Source organism: Pocillopora verrucosa, chromosome 5, assembly GCF_036669915.1.
Source record: "Pocillopora verrucosa isolate sample1 chromosome 5, ASM3666991v2, whole genome shotgun sequence".
Classification (NCBI taxonomy): Eukaryota; Metazoa; Cnidaria; class Anthozoa; order Scleractinia; family Pocilloporidae; genus Pocillopora; species Pocillopora verrucosa.
Genome location: NC_089316.1, coordinates 16,271,802 through 16,296,658, shown reverse-complemented (window position 1 = coordinate 16,296,658; position 24,857 = coordinate 16,271,802). Strand labels below are relative to the sequence as shown.

The window sequence follows — 24,857 nt, the reverse complement described above, 5'->3', positions numbered from 1 at the left end:
CCATGTTCCGCGTTCAGTCTTTTCCGAGAACATTCGTTTCTACAGTGAATGAATTTTGAAGACATTCAACATGGCACGAATCGATAGAACTGTGCAGATACAGGTAGGCGATAACATTTTACCGTCAATCGTCTCTTGCCTCTTATTTACGTTGCAAATTACGCGACGTGTTATATTGGGTTAAAACATGCGGTTTACGGACAGCCTTTACTGATGGCTACCACTACATGAGCGAGTGTTATGGGAATTTATGCGGCTGCGATAGCCAGATACGGGCCCAAAAAAAGTCAAGGGTTTGATTTAAATTTCAAAAGCCTCACTAAATCGTACCGCAGACAAGATTGTGAATCCAACTACATACCACGCAGAGTAAATAAATCACATTAAATATAGTTCTACAAGTGAATAACTACCGTATTTCCAGGTCATTTTTGTGAATATTACTTTAATTTATCACAGAGCGCACTTGTCAGTTAAGCGAAGTAAACTTCTGTTTGAAACACACCCCTTAAATGCATAATTAAGTTATCGAGAAAGTTGAAGGTTTTTTATGCTTCAAATTTGAGTCATGTATGAAATAAGAGTTCACTAGAAAACAAACCAATTCTGAAAAAGATGCAAGTTGTTTTAATTTGAATAATGAATATCTTTATAATTTTTCCAATTTACAAATCTATTACCAGCTTTGTTCAGCAGTACCTTTGCCTCGCCATAAGAGTCTTCCCCGTAAATTTCCCGCACACAAATTATGGCCGATAATTTACTGTAAAACTTTGCACTTTAACACGCTACATGGCAAGGTTGTTAAAATCGCACCAATTACTTTACAAAACCCGAAAAAAATGATAAGAATAAAGAAAACCAACTTTCCCTTATCAAGTTAACAATTAAATTTATCATTAGGCCGTAGATGAAAGAAACCCTGCAATTATCTAAAATTATTGCTCAGAAATACTTTAGATGCCCTTGCTCTAAGAAAATCACAGCATCTCAACTGTTGACCACAAAGAGAGATTGTTCACCCTTCACACCATTACATCAGTAAGTATATTCTCCATACAACTCTCTATACATTTCCTAAGGTGCTGACAGGGAGAATTTGTTTAACAATCAAAGCTTCTTAGGTTGGTGATCATTCCTTTATTCTCATGATCTTTATGATTGATCTAGCAGTATTACTGCAAGGAGAAATTAGATGCTGGTCACTCTTAGGATTTAACCTGTGAAAACCAAGACAGAATTTCTCCTTACAATATCAATACAATATAAAACAGACAAGTGATGAGAATAAAGAAAAATATAAATTAGCAGATTATTAGTTGATCCAAAACCAAATTCTCCAAACTCACATCATAAGAATTGTACTGCAGACAGGAAGGAGAATTATTAATGAGATCTTGAGAGTGGAAAGTTAAAACACATTTCCTCATGACTTTGTAACAATATCGAATGGTCAAGTAATGATAACTGACGACAACAGCGATAGCCCCCTTAACCCTTCAACTTCCAAAACTATCTTGATCTAGCACCATGCTCTCATAACTAATTTACAAGGAAATGTGTATCAGCTAGAAGGGAGAATTAACAATCAGATCTTGGAAATTTAAGGGGTTAAACAAAGCCGTATTCCCAAAAGCATTCAATGGTTTTCAAGAACTGTATGCATGATGGAGTTTTGGGGCTGTGCAGAAACTTCGCCAATATGAGTGTAAATGTGTTGTACAGATGATGCATCGAGCTCTCACGGGTATCAGAAATATTTACGTGTGTATCTCCGATTCTCTATTGTTTAGAACGATGTTTTACTAAATTACAAATTAAATTTGGGCGCCAAAGTAGTGATGGGATTTTCGAAACTCAGCCTGAAATACTAGCTACCCACGAATACTCGAATCAAGTACTGAGATCTTTGTAGATTCTTTTCTTCTAAGGCAGATCTTGATCAAAAGTCAAAAGCTGTACAGATCGAAGTTAAAAAGCTTCCAGATTGCACAAATTGGACGGACTTCATGCATTACTGTATAAATGTGCGTGATCTCGATCGAATATCAAGACCTATTTCCGAACTATATCGGGAAACTATGCCCCGATTTTTCATGGAAAAAGCTAACCTAGGTGCCTACCTTCGGCAAAATCTCTTTCTCTCCATCCCCTACGTCGACGCATCATAAAAACAGTGAAAATCTGCAAACAAAGTCGATCTATTTTCTACAATCGGCCCCAGCTTGGTATGACTTCATATTCATCTCATTCAAAGGTAATGGAATCTCACCCCATGCCTCCGCTCTGATGTCTAATCATAGGCGCGTCTAGCGTGTGAAGTGTACTTTTTTTTGGCTGCCTGAGTCGTGACTTATTAAAAGTTATTTGAAAAAGCTTTTTTTTTTTTGAGTAGTTTTCTAGTTTTAAGTATAAGTTAATCATATTTTTTACTTTCTATGGTTTTAACTTCTCTCAGGACTTTCCTCTCCAGTAAGTTGTACACAAGGTTAGGGAAACAGGTAGTCGCGATATGTTTTTGTTTACAGCGAAAACTAGTGGATGCGTCAGAACTAGCCTGAAAAGCAGTCGTAACGCATAATCCATCCTTCTATTCGGAAAATGCTCCAAAGGTTAGCCAACTTCTCATATTCGTCACGGCTAGAGTTATTTATCTTTCTCGAGCAATCACAAGTTAAATACCAACAGATTGTTAGGATGGTCAAATGATTCAGAATGAAATTTGGAATACAAGTGCATGTAAATATTGACAACAAAGATTTTCAAGAATATACAAGTGCTAATCAGTTTATTTGCTTGATGCCTGTTAGTAACACAATTTTCATGTGTGAATTTTGCTGCGTACACCATTTGAACTTTCTGCTTTCAATTTCAGTTTTCTGTACTTTTTGGGGTTATTTGATGCGCTGTAGGGCATTATTCCCTGCTTGCTATTACTTTACGTTAAAAACTTATTACTAATTGTTTTACAAGCCAATGGACACCAATATTCTCTGTTTTAATATGAAAGAACGCATGCTGGTTTTCAAATAAGGTTGCAAAGCATACAAGTCAGTTTAGGACGCTCTCCAATGGGCACTGCCTGATTGTGTGCACTGACCTCCGTAGAGAACAAGAAAAAGAGAATTAAAGTTACGAAGGATCGTTCATAATTATTTCATGAATCCAACCGGGTGCAATGCAAGTTATAGACCGCGTTAAGAAAAACTCGAATGTCAAACAAAACGGTCTCCATATTTACGAGTGACATGGAAATCATTCATTGCGCGAGATCAAGTTCTGTCAAGATGTGAAGTAAGAAATGAGTAGAAAGCAAATCACAATGTTTCCCAAAATTGTAACGAGGAACTTGAAATCGAGAATTATCAAGGTTCTTCATCCAACACGTTTGAGGTTTCCCACACGTTTCATCCCTTACGTTTGAGGTATGATCCTCTCTTTGTATTTCCGCGATTTTTGTCAGGCGAATTACTGAAAACGTTCATGATATTTTTAATTACTTTTCTCCCATCCAAATTTAACAACTGGCTAGGGTTAAATTCCTTAATCGGAAAGAGATAAATGAGATGAGATGAGGCACAATCATCGCATATGTTTTTTGTTGTTTTTGTTGTTGTTTTTTTTTTTCATCATCGTGGTACCATCGTATTTGTCGTGTGCTGGTTTTTTGGAAAAGTTTCTTCTCGTCAGTGTGAACGCGAACACTCCATATATGAAATGATGCTCAAGGGACATGTCTTCAAAAATGTGACGACTTTATCTTTATTTTTTATCTTTAGGCTTGGCTTGCAATACCGACGTCAGCTGTCGACGCATCAATTACGTTATTTCGCGCAACATGTATGAGTTGAATGATCGGACAAAAGAGGCGAGATCTGAAACTTTCGCTCCAGACACTGACAGATTCTATTTCAGAAGAGACAAGAATAGAATAGAAGTATAAGATACAACAATAAAACATATGAGCAGATAAAAGTAATAAAATGCATTTGGACGTCATAATGTACCGGAAACGCATAAAAGACACAAAGGCTTTGGCAGGATTGCACCCTTTATTGTACTATTTTTCTTTATGGACAAGAAGGAGTGGTTTGGGTGCCTTTTTAAATGGGAATACTTTATTAAATTTGATGATGGTTGCATGGAGCAGTTTTCCATCTCCTTTTAAGGTCCTAAGTTTTCAATATCCTTAGTTTCGAAATCAAAAACACTCCATCTCTTGCGTCCTTCACAAAAATAAATTAAAAAACAACTTGATTAACTATTATCAACTAGACATAGTTTGAAGCTACACTGGTTTGCAGATTTAATGAATGTAACCGAAGAAGTTACAATTCATAGACCCAACGTTTCGACACTCCTGTCTAGTGCCTTCATCAGGGGTGATCTAAACGCTGCAACAAGAGGTCCTTTTATATGATCACTAATTAGCGGCCTTTTTTTTTTTCTCTGACGAGGTGTAAATAGGCGTCAGGAAGCAGACCGCCATCGTCACGATTTAAAGGAGCGTGGGCGGAGTTAATGTGCCAAGCCTCCAAACAAAGGCGCTGGTGGTAACGCCGATTAGTGGTGATAATTTTAGAATTATCCCACCCAATTGTATGGTTGGTTAGGCAAGTATGCTCCGATAAAGCTGAATTTTCCTTTTTGCAAAGAAAAACCGCTTTTTGGTGCTCTTTTAACCGTGTACCAAACTGGCGTTTGGTCTGTCCGATGTATTCGTTATCACAGTCATTGCAAGGAATAGAATAAATGGCGTCGGTTCGTTGTTCTTTCGTGACAGGATCCTTAGGTTTGGCGAAAATATGCCCCAAAGTCTGAAAAGGTTTTTGAGCAACTTTAACGTTGTGGCTATTCAAAATTCTCTTGATGGGTTCAGTAACACCCTGTATGTAAGGAATAACAGCAAAACCAGTCGCTGGTTCCCTTTCATCAAGAGCGTTACTATTTGTAACTGGTTTTTGGCAGTTACGGAGAAAAGTTTTTGTATAGCCATTTGCCTTTAGGACATTGGAAACATATTTCCTCTCCTCAGCCTTCGAATCGAGTGATGATGGTAGACAATCAGCCCTCCTAAGTAAAGTTTTGGCTACAGACTTTTTATGGCAAATAGGATGGTGAGAATCGAAAGCGAGGTATTTGTCGGTGTGGGTGGGTTTACGATAGACACTTGTCTCTAAATTACCCTGAACCCCTCTAGACACATTTAAATCAAGAAAGGGCAAATGTCTATCCTTTTCACGTTCAAGGGTGAATTGGATCGACGGCTCTACTGAATTCAAATGCGACAAGAGGCGCTCCGCTTCATTTCCGGATACCGCAGAAATAACATCATCGACATATCGTTTCCAGAAAAAGGGTTTAACCGGTGAAGTGGCTAAGGCCCTTTGTTCCACGTCTTCCATTACCATGTTAGCAATGACAGCAGAAACAGGCGAACCCATAGCTGTACCAAAAACTTGTTGATAGTATGTGCCGTTATATGTAAATTGCGTGGTTTTGAGGCAAAAAGACAGCAGATGAATAATATCCTCCACAGGCAAAGAAGTTCTTTGTCCTAGGGAAGCATCTTCTCTGAGTCTTTCCTCCGCAACCTTAACGGCAAGATCAACTGGGATTTTAGTGAAGAGCGAAACAACGTCGAAAGATACTAATTCTTCACAAGCGTCGAGAGTTTTATCTCTTATGAAATCCGTAAATTCGCAGGAATTTTTGACAGTGTAATCAGTATTCCCAACAACAGGCGACAAAATTCTCGCAAGATAACCAGAAATTGCATAAGTCGGAGAATTAACAAAAGAGACAATGGGTCTCAAAGGAATTCCCGGTTTATGAATTTTAGGTAAGCCATAAAAACGTGGACATAAGCCGTCACTACTGTATAACATTTTGTACGTAGAGTCACTAATTCTGCCAGCTTTTTTCAAATCAAGCAACATTTTGTTTAACTTTCTTTGAGTTTTACTGGTTGGATCAGAGTTTAAGACAGCATACGTACTCTTGTCATTGAGCAGAGACAAAGCTTTGTCGTGATATTGCTGTTTGTCCATAACCACAACACAATTACCCTTGTCAGCAGATAATACGAGCCTGTCCGGATCCTTTTTGAGAGTTATAAGCGCATTGAAAACATCCTTTTGAATGTTTTTGGGAGGAGGTTTAGCACGCCTGAGTACGCTACTTACTTCTGCTCTTACCAAATGCCTACGATCGTCGTCGAGTTGAGAGATACTCTCCTCAACAGCGGCGACAATTTCGGCGGTCGGTATTTTGCGAGGAGCAATAGCAAACTTTAGACCCTTCTCTAAACCGCTCCGTTCCAGCGCGGATAATTCCTTGGAGGAAAGGTTCATGACCCATTTATCTTTCAGAGATGAGCCTGAATTAACAGGAGACCTCTTACTGAGCAAGTGACGGAATTTTCTGTCATGTTTCTCTCTCTGTTTGGTAAACGTCTGCAGTTCTTTCGAAATGCAAAACTCCTCGACCCAGGAAGTTTCGGAGTTGTTAATCAAAGCAGAGAGTTCACTCTTGACGCTTGTGAAGAATTAGTATCTTTCGACGTTGTTTCGCTCTTCACTAAAATCCCAGTTGATCTTGCCGTTAAGGTTGCGGAGGAAAGACTCAGAGAAGATGCTTCCCTAGGACAAAGAACTTCTTTGCCTGTGGAGGATATTATTCATCTGCTGTCTTTTTGCCTCAAAACCACGCAATTTACATATAACGGCACATACTATCAACAAGTTTTTGGTACAGCTATGGGTTCGCCTGTTTCTGCTGTCATTGCTAACATGGTAATGGAAGACGTGGAACAAAGGGCCTTAGCCACTTCACCGGTTAAACCCTTTTTCTGGAAACGATATGTCGATGATGTTATTTCTGCGGTATCCGGAAATGAAGCGGAGCGCCTCTTGTCGCATTTGAATTCAGTAGAGCCGTCGATCCAATTCACCCTTGAACGTGAAAAGGATAGACATTTGCCCTTTCTTGATTTAAATGTGTCTAGAGGGGTTCAGGGTAATTTAGAGACAAGTGTCTATCGTAAACCCACCCACACCGACAAATACCTCGCTTTCGATTCTCACCATCCTATTTGCCATAAAAAGTCTGTAGCCAAAACTTTACTTAGGAGGGCTGATTGTCTACCATCATCACTCGATTCGAAGGCTGAGGAGAGGAAATATGTTTCCAATGTCCTAAAGGCAAATGGCTATACAAAAACTTTTCTCCGTAACTGCCAAAAACCAGTTACAAATAGTAACGCTCTTGATGAAAGGGAACCAGCGACTGGTTTTGCTGTTATTCCTTACATACAGGGTGTTACTGAACCCATCAAGAGAATTTTGAATAGCCACAACGTTAAAGTTGCTCAAAAACCTTTTCAGACTTTGGGGCATATTTTCGCCAAACCTAAGGATCCTGTCACGAAAGAACAACGAACCGACGCCATTTATTCTATTCCTTGCAATGACTGTGATAACGAATACATCGGACAGACCAAACGCCAGTTTGGTACACGGTTAAAAGAGCACCAAAAAGCGGTTTTTCTTTGCAAAAAGGAAAATTCAGCTTTATCGGAGCATACTTGCCTAACCAACCATACAATTGGGTGGGATAATTCTAAAATTATCACCACTAATCGGCGTTACCACCAGCGCCTTTGTTTGGAGGCTTGGCACATTAACTCCGCCCACGCTCCTTTAAATCGTGACGATGGCGGTCTGCTTCCTGACGCCTATTTACACCTCGTCAGAAAAAAAAAGGCCGCTAATTAGTGATCATATAAAAGGACCTCTTGTTGCAGCGTTTAGATCACCCCTGATGAAGGCACTAGACAGGAGTGTCGAAACGTTGGGTCTATGAATTGTAACTTCTTCGGTTACATTCATTAAATCTGCAAACCAGTGTAGCTTCAAACTATGTCTGATTGTCCACCTGGTTGCCGTGTGAACTTTAATATATTTTATTATCAACTAGTTCCTTTTTTTTCCTGCTTTTCACCCTTGATCCAAATCTGGCTTTACACCTACGACTGGGAATCATTCTCACTGATTTGTAGATGCTCTTCGGAGAATTGAAAGATGTCGGATATCGTGTACTCATTGCGCGATAATGGTTTTAACCTCTCGTCTAGCCACTTTGCCACAGCGTAGTTGTACTTATTTATTGCAGACAAGATGGGCCATAGTGAAGTGGCTAGACAAGAAGTTAAAACCATTATCGACCATGACGTATGACGTCACAGCCCTTTTTACTCACGTACCTCTAAGAAGAAACTACTCAGATTTGAGCAGAGAAAGCATTTGATGGAAACTGGTTTAACAACACACACAAACTTAACATCTGTGAAGGCGACCTAGTCGAGATGCTTACAATCGCAACTAAAGACAAACTCTTCCAGTTTAACGGTGATTTGTACAAGCAAATAGACGGCGTTGCCATGTGCTCACCATTAGGACCACTATTGGCTAACACCTTTATGTGCTTCATTGAGGAGAAACTTGCACATGAAGACAAGCTTCCCGATTTCTACAAAGGATACATCGACAATATCTTCGCTTTAGTACCCGACCTCGCCGCTGCTACCGATTTCCTTTCAGTTCTGAATGATGCACACTCAGCAATCCAATTTACAATGAAAACAGAGAAAAGACCAACGAAGGGCTTCTACTCCATTATCAGAGCCATATTGACAATAGATAATATATAGATTTAGCCAAGCCTAAAAGCAGAGCTCGCATTTTTTTTTCCCACACAACTTGTCCCGGCCAGGACAAGAACCCGGGTCGTCCGACTCGGAGCGCAGTGCACTGACCACTGGACTACTGAACAAAGCCGTGGCGTTGGCGTGCCCGCGGTACAGTTGACCACGCATGTCAAAAGTAGCACCTTGTACAGTCGTACGGTCGTACAACCAAATTTTTTCGGCTTGATGGGTTACTACCTTTTTTTATAGTTATGGGGCTACGCTCTGCGAACTCCGCTATAAACGATACCTGATAAAAACTATGCTTGATCGCGCCAACCGTTTGTCATCCTCACCGGATCTTTTTTGAAAAGAATTTCAGGATCTGAGAACGATATTTCTGAAACTGAAATATCCTGAAAAACTCATTGATTCTATTTTCCAGAGTTTCCACGTTTCCAAAACCTAATTGAGCTAGTCGACAGCCCTATACGAATCACGTTGCCTTTCAAAGACCAGAAATCCGCCGACACCTAAGCGACGTTCGAAAGAAATCGACAGCGTACAACAACTAGTTTTCACAAGCAGGAAAATCTCGGAAGATTTAAAAGTCACGGAAACAAACCCTTCTTGGTAAACTTACAATGCGTTGAGTATGAATTTAAATGTAGTTTGTGTGGTGCGAATTATATAGGCTACACGAACCGTCACCTCCACCTTGACATTGAGGAACACAAATATTCCGTCATAGGTAAACATCTTAAGGACGAAAAAATCAAAGACCGAAAAATCTTCACGAGGGATTTGCCATCCTAGAGAAATCCCATTGAAAGTTTGAGTGCTTTATTCTCGAGATGCTTTTAATAAGGAAAAAGAGACCGACTCTGAACACTCAAAAAGACTCCATTCCAGCGAAACTGTTCATTTAATCATGTGCATTCTTTTGTGTTACTCCATCTTATTTTATTCTAATTTAGTTTCACACTTTCCTTTCTTTATAGAACGTCACCAAACTTATAATAATTTTTACATTTGATGATAATGACATGTCGTCGCCGAAACCTCATGTTTTCATCTCGCTACTTTTATGGAACCTTTCAAACTGAAAAGGTGTCTGTATTCCTAAAGAAGTGTTTGCCAAGGCCGGCATTCTCGCAAAATTTGAAGATTTGCGAAATATTTCACTGTCTGACATCAAGTTCTTTTTTTCCGGTTTAGAGAAACTTGAACAAATCAACTCCCCTTCCTCTCCCGTTAGAAGTCTTAGCGTACATTTAAAACAAATTTCTGGCCTTCAAGGCTAACATCGAACTCTTTTTTGCAAAGAGAGTAATTAACGGCAAAGAATGAAAAAGAAGAAATGCTTCGATTGATTATATAATGCATATATCGTTTTTCTCTATCAATTCACTCAATTTCACCTTTTCATCATTTTTACCCTTAAATTAAACATATTTTTTCATTTTCTTTCCGTGATTTGAAAAAATTGTAAGATCAATGTCCTCTTCTTCCTTTCAGTTTCTCTCGGTTTCCTTTTTGAACTACCCAGAGAATCCTGCGAAGAGATCAAAGCGAATGAAGGAAGACAAGCGGTCATCGGAATGTACTGGCTGAAGTCCGGTATACCAGAAACTCCTGTTCATGAATTTTGCAACATGGAATCGAAAGGTGAAGATTAATTTTTGTACAGTCCATAGAGAAAGGAGGCGAAAACTATCTGGACACATTTTAAAACAGACTTAGGTAGAATAACCAATTAACATTAACATGATATTCACTTTTCTCTTTCAACCTGTTTTAATTTAGTTTATGACCATGAAGCAGGAGTACCTTAAAAAGTTCATATTAATGATTAGATGATTTAAATATTATATAGTAATAAATGTAAGCACAGTTCGTTTTTTTTCTTTCTTTTTTTTTCTCGTTTAGTTTGCAAACCGATGGGAGTTGAAAGTGAGACCCTAATTCCCGACGCCCAAATAACTGCAAGCTCTCATTACATGTATTATTATGCACACAAAGGACGTCTCAACGGAAATACGGGTTGGTGTCAAAAGACCTCTAAAATCACCGATGACTTCATACAAGTGGATATGGGAGTACTGCGCTGGGTGTGTGCGGTAGGAAGAAAAACGGAGCACTTAAGAAGAGCTACAAGATTATCTTTTCGGCAAATGGACTTGAGTGGATGACACATCAAGAATAACAAGTTGACAAGGTGTTTTTAAGTGAACACTGGATTAAAGTCACCTGAAAAAATTACAGATACCTTTGTTCCTTTTCGCTCACTCAACGTTCGTGCCAAATTTGAACACGAGAAAATCAAATTTGCGCTGTTTCATACAAGCAAAGATTATTTCGGATAAAAGAAGCTTGCGATTGTTACGACTTCGGTCCACTGCCCTTAGTGCCACTAACACTGGAGCTTACAGCCGCCTGCAGTTGCTTGCGGCTGACACTGCAGCAGTCTATTTGCACTTAGCTGTTCAGATCTTATGCTGCCCAGGAGAGCATATCTTACTTTGGTTTGTTTTTTTTCCAAATAGTTCTAGAGGAGATTTTTTTTCCATCTTCTTTTTCATGGTGCCAAAATATCACTGATTATTCATATTTGTTTGCAGGTCTTTGAAGCTTAGGGTGGTGAAGAACATTCTGAAAAACCCGGTACAAGCAAGATACGTTCGTTTTCAGCCATTAACTTTCTATAGCTATCCATGTGTAAGGATGGAAATATTTGCTTATTACTAAAAAAAGGTCTGCGTAAATTTGAAAACTATATTTCCAATCCACAAATGTTTTTCCATTCTTGTTTAAGTTCTCGATATAAATGTTTTCGATTGTTTAGAGACATTTAGTAGTGAATATAAAAAGTCTAAGTTACATTATAAGCTGAATTATACTTTGATTGCTTCTCACTTAAGATTCTGACTTGAAATTGATAAGAATTTCTTTAAGTTCAATCCCCCAACAGTGTACATTATGCTCTAGTTGATACAAGTGATGCGTGCTTAAAGGTCCATCAGGAGGTAAAGATTACACCCGTCACCGAAAGACAGATCATAAATACAGCCGAAGCAGTTGCTACGAAAATAACAAAAAACAGCTGTAAAAAAGTCCTGAATAATTTATCAGGTAGATGCCAGTAAAGATAGCAAAGGAGCATAACAACTCTTACGCCAATTCTATCGAACTGCTTTACTGTTAAACAGAGTCTACTAACAATGGACAGAATCTAGATTTCCACTGTTTGTTTGAACTCCAGTATGAACTCCAGTATGGCTTCATTAAAAATTACGAGGTACAACTATGATGGAATTCATTTAAGTGCAAGATAAATACGTTTACAGAAAAACACTTCAAAGGTAATTGCGTAATAATAACTTTTAACAAAAGTAAACAGTTCGAATTTGTAAAAGGGCCTAACAACGATAACGCCAACTTTTTGTATATCAACTAGAAAATAGTGATTCCAGTCACACCAATGGAAATCATTTCACAGGCTGTGAAACAATAGAAAATATTATTTCTCATTAGCTGTAAAATATTCGTTTGACATAGCTCAGGTCAAGTGACTTTGGAAATTTCAGAAAGAGATAGCCAGTAAAAACTAATTACAAGTTGTGAAACAATAGCCAAAATTATTATTACCGGTAGCTGTAAAACATTGGTTTGGCATGGCTTCAGTTCAAGTAGCAAAAAAAGCGAAACATCAGATCATGGTACTAAATCAGTCATTCTAAAAATTCCAGGAAGAAATAGTCAGTTAAAAGCTAGTATTAGGTCAAAAGAGTGAAGACCAAAAATAATTACTCAGCTTCATAGTCAAAAGAACATCCGAAAAAAGGAATATTGTACTTTAAAAGAAAATCAGTTTTAGCATATATAAAAGTTCGAAGTTAGCTATATCCCTTTGGGTTAAAAACTGTACCAGAAAGTATTATCTAAATTACTGCAATTGAATAAGTTGTTCCACGCGCATATACTTAGAAGCCAATCCCGAATGCAAAGCACTTCCTTTGACATAATACCTCTACACTTTCATTCTAAAATAAACATGAACAATCGTTCAACTATTTGATTGATGTCAACAGTCAATTAATGTAACACCTGCCTACTAAAAAGGTGTAGACAATATTCAAGGTAACTTAAACAAATTCAAAAACAAAACACCAATCCCAGTTGATTGTTTATAAGTTCAAATTAGTTCAACAGATCCCGCAATCTCGTTATTTAACACTGTGCATAGTTTGACTCCTCTTCCTTTCTTTTTAATCTAGATGCAACTTCTGTGCGGAAGGAGAAACTTTAGAAGTTATTTATTAACTTCTAACTGAAAAATTTGAACTAATATTTCGCTACTCTTATTTAGGATTGGTCTCTTAGAAATAACAGCTTAAAGTAACGAGCCATCCCCTAAAGCAAACTGCGCTCAAGACCTCCAGTGGTTTCACTGATTTTCTTATTGAAAATGTGACAACATCTCCAAACTATTTTCGTACTTAGACTTAAGTTTAAATGCAATTCCTATTTTACAAAGAACCAGTCACTTAAATAAACTTGGTTAATGAAATTGCTTCAAGACTATTACCGCAAATTAGGATAAAAACCACATTATCACAACGTCCATCGGCAGTATTTGGATGATCCATGACTTAAAATATTTGATAAGAGTTCTGAATAAAAATTGCTTGGTAGCTATTGTACCTTTTGAAAATCAAGAACCGATATCTCATTAATAAAATATATTGTTCGTATGTTTTGAGACCCAACCTCTTGTCTTACTAACTCCTAAATTAAAAGCATTCATACATTAAAATTATGCATACTTATGCTATAAAGCCGATTTTAAAATCAGATAAGTTAAAATATATCAAATAATATCAGTGACTATGGCTCTTTACGAATTACCATAAAATAAGCGTATACCTTTTCGAGTTAAGAGTTCACTTTCACCGTGCTAAACGGACCATTTTGCTTGTAAACTCCTAAATTATGATGAAGTATTTTGCTCAGTCTCTTAACTATTTCAAAGGTGAAACAACACTGTCCATCGCATTACATGGATTCATCACAACAAGGTCCATTCCAGTATTAGTCTAGGTTAAAGAACAACGATAATTCTAGTTTGAATCCACCTTATTTTTTCAGCAACCATCTAAGGGGAGAAAAAAAGAGTCAGCAACAGCAAAAAATCATGTATTTTGAGAAATAAAATCATGGTGTAGTTTTTTGAAAACTTCGGCCCTCTTCTCCTTTTTTCGGGGCAAGTACAATTCACAGCTGATACAGTGTCTAGAAAAGTCACCTTTTTCCTCCACTAATCTACAAATTCTTCCAGACTGCGAAATGTGACCTTATCCAATGTTTAAAAGCCCCTGACCAAGGCCCAGCTATGGCAGCTGCGAAATCTCGAATAAAATGGTTAAAAAATAACTTCTGCCGCTTGTAATTGAGATTTTAGAGGGTGGGTGAGAGATTCATATCGCAAACAAAAATACAAAAGCATAATATTTGTAAGATTTGATGTTAAAAGGCAGTTTAAGCATCCTAGAGAAAGTCTGTTAAAAAAATCCCAAAACAAGTAATAATTACATTGAGCAGCAACTAGATTGCATCGATTCCATTCAGCTCAAGAGTGTCATCATCCCCGATGAGAGCAAATGGTGCCCAATGTTTCACTTCCCTGAAATCTCCAGACTCTCTCATACATTTCATGGCTTGGTCCAGAGCTTCACAGACCCTTCTTCCTCTAACTAGTTCTTTATAGAAATGTTTCATGAACTGGAAAGTGGCTTCGTCATCAATTGCCCACAGGGACACCAAAACGGAACGAGCCCCGGCACCTAAAAATGCTCGAGCAATGCCAACTAACCCCTCAGCCTTTATTTCTCCACGAGCGCTATGACAACAACTCAACACAACCAATCTTGCCCGCAGCTGAGCCTGTAAAACATCCGCCATTGTCAGTAGAAAGTCTTTCTCTCTGGGACGATGGGATTCTCGAATAGGGTTTGGTGCCAAGGCAATTTCTCCCGTTTCCATGCTGCCATGTGCTGCGATATGTATCAAGGCAACCGTCGAGAGTCGCTTCAAAACTTCACCTTTAGTAGCCTTTTTTCCGATGAGGGGGGCCGTGCAGAGAATTCTTCCAATCATCTCTACTTCCTTCTTCGCAAATGGCAGCTCACACAATCTTTTACCATCATAAAGAACTTCCTCTAAGCACGGATCTCCAACAAGTAGTGCGCCGGTTTTATTGTGGGACTCTGTTGGACAATAAGTGACCAATTTCAAAGTGCTCAGAGATGGCATCATACGGATCTTATAAAGCTCAGACAGATATTTCAGGATTGGGTTCACCAATGCTACATAGGGTACCAAACAAAATGGACCTTCAGGAACGAGTATGAGGTCATTTCCATGAAACCGATCAGCTATAGGAGCAATGATAATGTCACTCATCTTCTTTAAGCTTTCTCCGGGTGGAGTAGAGTGAGAAACACTAACAGGGGCTCTCTCAGTCGTCAATGTCACATCACAAGGCTCGTCAAGCGAGCGATTTTCGCATTTAATGCCATCTCGTACAGTTATCTCCTTAAGAAGACTGTGGTTTAAAGAGGTGATAAAAGTTCGCACATTCTGTTCTAATGAATGGTCTTCTATTCCCCTTCTTCTCAATTTGACCTCGCAATCGCTGTTTATAACCCAGAGGAAGATTTCTTTCTCACTAAACGCTACAAAAACTGTTGTCGATGGAATAGATGTAGGGGAGAAGTTAGCTGACCTTTCGAAAAAGTGAGACTGAGAGTTTGCTTCCTTAAGCCCTTACTTATCCTCCATGAGATCCCTTAAAGCTTGGGCTCGTCCTTCCTCGGCATAAAACAAAGCATCAATTACTTCACCACGGTTTAAATGCAGACGCCACAAATTATTGTATGCATGACTATATGTATCACGATAATTAATCTTCCACTCGTCTTTAAACTCGAGAGCGGCTCTGATTTCATTAAACATCATCACACTGGGACGATAGCATTCAAGAGCATTCGTTGACGATCCCTTACCTTCAAAGCTCTGACCGAGTTGATAAAATGAAACGGAAACTGCAGCTTTGTCTCCTACTTCTTTAGCAACTTTTTGACGAAGTTCATAATATTCAATGGCTTTCTTAAAGTCTCCTGATTTATAGTAGGTGTTTCCGAGATTTCCATAAGCCCCTCCCTCTAAAGTTCTGTCTCCTATTTCTTTGGCAATTTGTAAAAGACACTTTTGGCACTCGATGGACTTACTAATATATCCTAATTTGTCATAGGTCGAGCCTAGATTTCCATAAGCTGCTGCTTGAACAGATTTTTGTCCTTGCTCTTCGGCAAAGTTTAGGAAACGTTTCCCGTACTCGATAGACGTTTTGAAATCTCCTAATTGATCATATGCATTTCCAAGGTTTCCATAAGCCGCTTCCTCTCCAGCTTTGTCTCCTACTTCTTTAGCAATTTCCAAATCCCACTTATAGCACTCGATAGCCTTCTTGAGATCTCCCAAACTATGAAAAGCGATGCCAAGATTTCCAAAAGCCCTTCCCTCTCCAGCTTTGTCTCCCACTTCTCTGGCAATTCTTAAATCGCGCTTGTGGTATTCAATAGCCCTTTTGAAGTCTCCTAAGCTGTGATAGGTATTGCCAAGATTTCCATAAGCCCTTCCTTCTCCAGCTTTGTCCCTCACTTCTTTGGAAAGTCGTAGATGGCATTCATGATATTCGATGGCCCTCTTAAAATCTGCCAACGCACGAAAATCTGAGCCGAGATTTCCATAGGCCATTCCCTCTCCAGCTTTGTCTCCTACTTCTTTAGCAATTTTTAGATGACATCCATGGTAAGCGATGGCCTTCGTAAGATATCCTAATCCACGAAAGACGTTTCCCAGATTACTATACACTCCTCCCTCTCCAACTTTGTCTCCCACTTCTTTGGCAATTCTTAGATGGCATTCATGGTAATAGATGGCCTTCTTGAAATCTCCCAACGCACGATACGCCAAGCCGAGATTTCCACAAGCCGCTCCCTCTCCAACTTTGTTTCCCACTTCCTTAGCAATCTTAAGACTACACTCATAGCACTCGATGGCCTTCTCGAAATCGCCAAACGCACGGTAGGAAATTCCAAGATTTCCATAAACCCTTCCCTCAAGTGATTTCTCTCCTATTTCTTTGGAAATTTTTTAAATGAAGCTTATGGTACTCGACGGCCCGCCTAAAATCTCCTGAACAATGGAAGAGATCGGCCAGATTTTCATAAGCCATTCCTTCCCCAATCTTGTCTTGCATTTTCTTAGCAGTCTTCAGACGACGTTCATTATACTCGATAGCCTTCTTCAAATTTCCTGATTGGTTAGGATTATTCCAAAGACTTTCATTTGCATTCCCCACATCACCTTCTTTTTCTTCTTCTTTAGCAACTTCTAATTCTTGGAGTGCTTTTGCAATTGCTTCAGCTCGGTATGATTCTTTTTGTAGGCCTTAAGTAAAACAAATTGCGCCTTTTAAGTTCAGGTAACATATCAATAAGAGGAAGATTGAATAGACGGTCCCTCAGTTTCATCTTTTCACCTATACTACGCAATTAGAGTTCCATCATTAAGTATCTATGTTTACAGTATATTTCCCCAGTTGGCCATTCCAAACTCTTAATAAACCAGTTATTCTACCAAGGCCATTGTTTTATCAAGAGAAGAACAATTTTCCCATCAAATATTGTTTTGAAGTCTCACTTTCTTTTCAAATTTCGTTGTAAGAATGAGAGAAGTTAAATATTTAAAAGGGCATCCCACATGATCCAGCCTTTGTTTTTGCTTGTTTCGCGTGCGTTGGTGTGAATGAACTGATTTTCCAATTTCTTGCCTGGGATTTCTCGGGATTTATTGTCAGTTCGCCCTCTTTCTTCCATGTCTCCAATGTTTCTTGAACTGCGTGTGCCTCACCAGTACATAGTCTCCATAAGTTTTCCAAGACGTCATTGCACTTTACAATCTTCGTAGAGTAAAGACTGATTCATTTAACTTACAGCTCTTTGTTATCACTTGATACTTACACATTTGTCTTACTCGTATAGCCATAAGAATTCACACTTTTTTTCTCTCCCATACACATACATGGCAATTTTATTTCTCCCAGCCACTTGCTGAGTGTTCATAACCGTTGCTGCAAGATCGGGTCAATAAAAAATAAATATGAACCATAAATGCAAAGCAAATTAACCGATAGAGTGAGTGGTTATTAAGGGAGAAGTGTATATGCTCCCAGCAGTCAGTAAGATAATCTTGTTTCCTTTTTTAAAGGAGAAACGAGTGCACAAACGAGTGCAAACTTATTCTTATCCGTATCTTAAGATCAAATCCGTTTAAATATGATGTAGACTCTGTCTGGTCTGCGTTTATTATAATGTCGATTGAAAGACTCATGCAGTGGAAGTGTACCTCAAATACCAATCAGCAATTCATTTCTGATAATTGAACTTACCCAAAACGCTGAGACCATTTAAACTCCATATCTTTGGATGCCTTCTTGCCACTGACTGACTTATGAATAAAACATACGCCTTTTTTGATCGGAATGGAGCAAGCAATAAAAACAAATCGCCTAAATTGATTGAGATTCTGAAACAGTCAAGATGTGGGGATATATTCCTAAAACCTAAACAAAGGATACTGCCAGTCCCTTCTGACACCACTGAATGGCCTCTGCTTGTAATTGAAGCTGCACACAAGCACTGGCTCCTAAAGACGAATGGCAATTGGTTGAATGCAGTTCGCTAACTTTTGTTCGGTAGTGAAAAAAATTCTTCTTTCTTTCATGAAATCGAACCAAATTCTGTTCACAAGTTATCAATCAGTACATAGCCGCTGACGCCCTTTTGCTTCCGTCACATGACAAAAACACCTACTTCGATTTTAAGGAGAGGCGTGGTTTGATTGATTTGAACTTACGTGCTGATACATGCATGAAAGTGAATGTGTCCTTGAGTGAAATAATGCGGAGGAAAAGCTCTCTCCAACATAAATGAGGGGGAGATCAAATTTAGCATAGTTTCAAATCATCAGCATTAGATGATTGTGTGACAGCATGAAGATAAATAATATTTCCCTTAGCAAAAGTTTCCAGTTCAGACAGTTATCCTATCGTTGATCGGATTTTTGAAAATAGCTGGCTCCGGTTTTACACAACCGAGGCAGATAGATTACCAAGAGAGTGATTAAACCAGTTTTGATCTTATCACGTTAAGACATGACTTCCACTTATTATATAAAATCTGGTTATTTCAAGGATTTCCATCCCTTGGAAAAACCGTAACAGCACACGTATAATATTACGATAATAATTTACGTGTGATTGATATAGCCAATCAGCTACTGACACGTCACTCGCCTTTCGCGCCATTCTGTCAGGCCGATGAATGACTGGCACAGCTTTCATCATTACTTAAGTCGACTTTTCTCATAAGCAAAGGCTTCTGGTGTTGATAAAATAAACAAATTAATACATAGTTGTCTGTAGATATTGAATTTGTCTTCTTGCGTTCAACTCGAAACATCACTCGTTCGCTGCACTCATTTTTGAGCTACCGAGTTACACATTCAAAGAGAAATTGCATATCTACGTGCGCCATGTATTATTCACCATTTATTAGTCTTATTTATGGCACCTCGTTAGTTACCTTGACTCAATTTATCGATTAACTTACCTAATTCTATGGCTTTAATCAAAGTTGGATCCAACGCAACAGCAACTGATGCATCATCCAGGGTTTCTTTGTAATAACCTGGAAAAGAAAGAATAAAGCAATGAAGCAAAAGGAGGAAAAGTCAACATGTGAACATTATGAGCAAGAAAAAAGCAGCAGACATCAAGAAGTGCAAGATTACCAACAGAAAAACGATATTTTTACTTTTAATAGCCTCCCCTTAATGGCCACAAACTGTATGTTAAGGGTTACAGGTCAACCTTTAACATTTTTTAATTTCTTATTGTAAAATATTTGTCTAAGACTAACAAGAGAGTGCTGATAAGGCAAAAGTCAGAAACGAGCTTCACCTTTTGATATGCTTAAATCATGCTTAAAAGGAAGGCTAAGGTACACAGAATGTTTATTAACTTCTATTGTGTACGTCTACAAGGCCTTGCTTCTACAAGGAATGAATAGTGTAACAATGAAACCTTTTCGAGTTGAGCTTATGGCTTTACGAACTTCAGGAGATTATTTTAAAATAATTCATCTTTACCATCAAATTTTACTTTCCGTATTCGAACAAGAACTTAAGTCAAGCCGGGGATGCATTCGGAGGTTAAACCAGTACGAAAAAAAATTAAAACATTCTTACCTAAGTAGAAACTTGCTTCTGCCCTTTTGCTGTAAAGTTCGGCATTCAGTTGATCATCCCTACAGTTTACTTGGAGGCCCTCAGAGTAAAAGTGTATCGCGTTATGAGGCTGTTTATTTCTGTACTTGTCGTCACCCTCCATCAGATACACCTTCGCTATAGCTAACAAAATCACAAGACGATCATTTGCGCTAGCAGTGTATCATAGTTACTGTGCTTTGCCTATTTATTACTCCTCCACCCCTCATCGCTCCCCCTAGTAACAGAGGGAGGAAGAGTTTGTAAAGTAAAATCATTAGTTCTCAATATTATTCAATTTAACAATTTTTTTTTCATTAGCTGACCTAATATTCTTAGTTCACTTACGAATCAGATTATTTTTCTTAGTTTTACTTATCTTTTTTTTTTGTTTTAATTTTTTTTTCCATCATGTTCTCTTCCATACCTATCGAGGTTTCATCGTCAAAATTTAAGCTTTCAGCTTCCGCCATATCTGAAATTTTTGAGAAAAAAGAGGTGTTAGCTGGACTTTTAAATCCGAGCGGACAAAAAGTAGATATGTAATTTACAGTACGGAAGGAACTCTGTCAGAAAGAGATATTTATTCTGTACGCTTCAATCCGTGAGCAGTGCTTTACGATACAGCGACAGTACACTGTTTAAAATTTAAATCTTTAACAAATTTTATCGAAATTGTTTTGCGATATCATAAACAGATGAGGAATAGATTCCATGCTTTGACTCTGAGTGAAACTAGAAAATCGTGACTTTCGATGCTGCCGAGGATTACTAAACGAATGAGCAACGACCTGTGTAAGATATACTAAAGTGAGAAAACGCACTAAAAAGCTATAGGGTAAAGCCTGTACTCGAGCCGAGTGAACCATCCAGCCAAAGCCTATCCCAGTTTCCATAGGACGAAGCGCCTAAGAGTATTACTGCTCACCCTGGATGGGATGCCAGTCCATTGCAAGGTTATTCCTATCATCTCTTCAGGCTTCCATAATAATTCGCTCTGAGCGGAGAGAGTAACTGTTAAAGTGTAGTGTTTTGCTTAAGAACAAACACACTCACCCGGCCTGGTCTCGAACTTGAACCTCTCAACTCAGAATCTAGCGCATCGTAAGGCAATTGCGTGTCTTCTGTCAAAAGTTATAAGCAATGACTACTTTCGCAGACAGCAGGACATATGCAGCCTTATCCACACTATAAAAAAATGGCGTTTCCCTGAGGATGGTTATATCCACAAGAAACTGAGACAACTAATTCTTATCTTTATTTCCACACCTGTGCTCTGTTTACTTACCTGATTGCCTTTGCGTTTTGATGGCTCCGTTGCTAAAAAGAAGGAAAAAAGCAGGAAGCCCTTAATTTTCTTACCTTTCATTATTTTACAGGATTTCTTACAAATTTATGTAAAGTATGGTCCCCGATCAAATGGCCTTACAATTTTAACTCATCTGCCACATTGCAAGAATTTTATCGGAGTTAATTCAGCGTGTTTCGTTCTATTCCACTTTAGCTTCAAGTTTTTGAAAATTGACCTGGAAAATCAGGACAGTGATTCCATTCGAAAAACACTGAACAACCCTTGTGAAGCGAAGAAAAGGACGTAATACTGGTTTCTTGCAGAAATAGGCTTCGCATTCTTATAATATTTCACGTTACGTTTCGTTTCGTGACTGACAACAGTAACACCTAATCAGCTGATTGATGTTAAATAAATCGCGAAGATGTAAAACCTTTGAAGAAGCAATGGCCCGCTTTTTGAAATTATACATGTTTACTCAACATTCGATTTACTAACTCTTTTCAAGTATACATATAAAGAAGTAAATTCCTAGGAAACAGAATAGGGACCTCTGCAAAAATATACTAACAAATAACACGAGAAAAAATTAATACAAAGATATGACAAGACAGAACTTCCCAAATGCTGAGGGAATAAAATGAAGCAGTCGTGGGGGAAAAGTTTACATAGAAGCAAAAATAATACACATTACAAGAAGGAGCGTGAAACGTGAATTTGGGGCGGTGTAATTTTCATAAGGCGCGAAAATAATAGTGCATAACTCAACTCATTAAAAAACCGAAATGAATAAGCATAAATCAATGGTGCGAAAAGTATTTAAAAGATTTGTACCTAAGGGATTTAGAAAATTAAAAAAACTCGCCACAACAACCAATAAGAAAAGAAAAGCCATATAACAATGTCATCTTAAGGGGAAACTATCATTAAATTTTATAGTATCAAAGTTTTATAGTATCAAAGTTTTATAGTATCAAAGTCTAAGCCACGTAGCACAGCAGTTCATCTCAGTACTTCATTGTCAATAGTCGCAGTGATAATGAGTAACACTAGCAGCTTTCAGCCACTGACACGCGATGTGCAGATAACTTAAGACTAAACAATTTTGAATGACACTCATCATGTCACTTACAAAGCAGAGCTGTATGCACTACTGAGTCAGGATATTATTCAACCAACAGTGATATGCGGGTGCAAGTCCAAGAATAAGTACAGCACAAGGTTCTTTTTATTGTAATAAAAGGTTTTAAGTTATTAATTATTCTTGAAATTTCTATGATAAGAGCGAGGCCGTAAGGAAGAAAAAAAGATATTAAAACAATACAAAGCAAAAACAAAGGCTGGAGGGTGCTCGCTGGCCGTCGTCGGATTTATCAACTGATCTCAAAAGCTGGTGACTTTAAATATTTAAGAAAATGTAAATTTTATGGAAATGAAGAGCCTCTAGCACGGTGATTTCGGATAGTGGAGAAACTTATCAATAGTTTAATAATATTCGTCAATCCTGCCCAGCCATCAAACGGCCTAAAACAATACAAATGATGTGTAGCATAACAATACCCTATTGAAACCTTTCAACCACATCCGCACTGAATCACGCCTCACTTCAGATGTCCACCACTTAAACTGAATATTTTCTGTCGAATCGGTTTTAATTAGGCTGTATTTTGCCTCACTAAAGTGAATCAAATGATTAACTCACAATCTTCAAGCTTTGATCGACGTCTTCACACTATTCCGAATTTAACTACAATGTTTAATTATTTGAAGAAAAAATATTGACAGGACTGCAATTAATATATCCACAGTACATGATAATATACCATGAACAATTCGTTGGGCTCAGTTATATTCAAATTTGCGGAATTCGTCTAAAAATTAAAAGAGGAATAAACCTTAAGTTTCAAAATTCTCTTCACCGTAGCAACTTGATTTCATGATAATTATATAACATACATCTTTATCTACTATGCCATTTTAACTGAATAAACTTCGACCTAAGGTCGCATTTATAATATTTTTTCGTTGTTTCCCTTTGTCACTACACAGTTTGCAAAGCGGAAAATTCTCAAAACTTCGGACCTTTATTCTAACGGTTAACTTTGTATTCGATATTTCTGAACGAAATGAAATTAAATCTTGGATCAGTATTTGTTCTTGGGAAACTGAGCTCCGCTTTCTTGGCTTTTAGTTTAGATAAGCACTTAAAAAAATTTTACCGAACTCTTCACGCGAATTATGCGCGGACACAATTCGGTTCATTCGGCCTTGATTCAAAGGTAAGCGCACAAAACTTCATAGAATTTCGGCATACAAATAATTTATCAAAGAAACTTCGTGACTACGTCATTCGAATATTCTCAAAACTTTATTATTTGAAATGTTCGGTGGTCATGCATCGACCACATTTCACATTTCCGCTCTCAGGAAAAAAGCTCAAAAAAGTACGTAGTCTGAATATCGGCTTAAAAAGTCATGATATATAAAGAAACGGCCATCTGTATTACGTGACTTTTCAGCAGAGTTTACTATGAGCAAGAACATTTCCAAATGCTTTCAAGTCTAGCCATACCTTAAACAACAACTGCGTTTCCAAATAATCTGCTTCGAAAGGCAAAAATTTTTAAATAAACGGCCTGCATAAAGTGACGGTTCATCTAGGGCTGCTACGAGAAAAAAATTCCAAACGTTTTCAAGTTTAGTCCTACCTTAAATCACAGCGTGGATTTGATTTATCGATTCAATATTTGAATCGCCAGGTCGTATTTCTTTTCCTTGCCGAAGAGCATTGCCAATCGAACCGGAGAGAGGTAAACAACTTTTCGATCAGTCTTGTACATAAGAGGTTACGTTAAGCATGCGCAAACAGCTATATTGCAGGCACGTCCACACCCTTGTTCAGCTGTTTAGCGGACGACTCAGCACAACGAGTGCACAGAGGTTACGCAGAACCTTGCATATGTACGTATTGTAGTTTCAAACTTGCAATGTGTTATTTTAACTGTCGACATCAAAATTGTGTCTGATTCTGTACTACGAAAGCGAATCAGCGAAAGACTTTCCAGATAATGCCTAACTACAGTCAACCACAGTCGAAAGTGAGCAAAAAAAATGTCCAAGAATTTTCTGCGGATCTCATTGTTATGTAATGTCTTCAAATGTTATTTTCTCTGTTAATCTCCTATCAGGTCGAATTCTTGCGATCATTTCACCTTGCAGTTTAATACTTATAATATTTTTAATATTTTCAAAAGAAAAAAAAACCGTTTGTATGGCTTGGGATTAATCTCTTATCGTGGATTCGGCGTGAAAATTGACCTACGGTTTCCACGGTGACCACCTCTATGGGTAAGTAATGCTCCAGTTATGCCTACTGAAGCAATTTTAATCCATTGAAAACTCCAAAAAGTAAATGCTATGGTTCAAGCTAATTTGTTTACGTATCGCACATCCATAAAGAATGCCAAATGTTGAAGTTAAGATGCGGTA

The 24,857-nt window shown here is 38.1% G+C and overlaps 1 pseudogene; it reads right to left on the bottom strand.

Annotated features, from left to right (window-relative positions):
* Window positions 1-14,290: 14,290 nt before the first annotated feature.
* On the bottom strand, window positions 14,291-23,965 carry LOC136280748 (tetratricopeptide repeat protein 28-like; annotated as a pseudogene).
* Window positions 23,966-24,857: the final 892 nt, after the last annotated feature.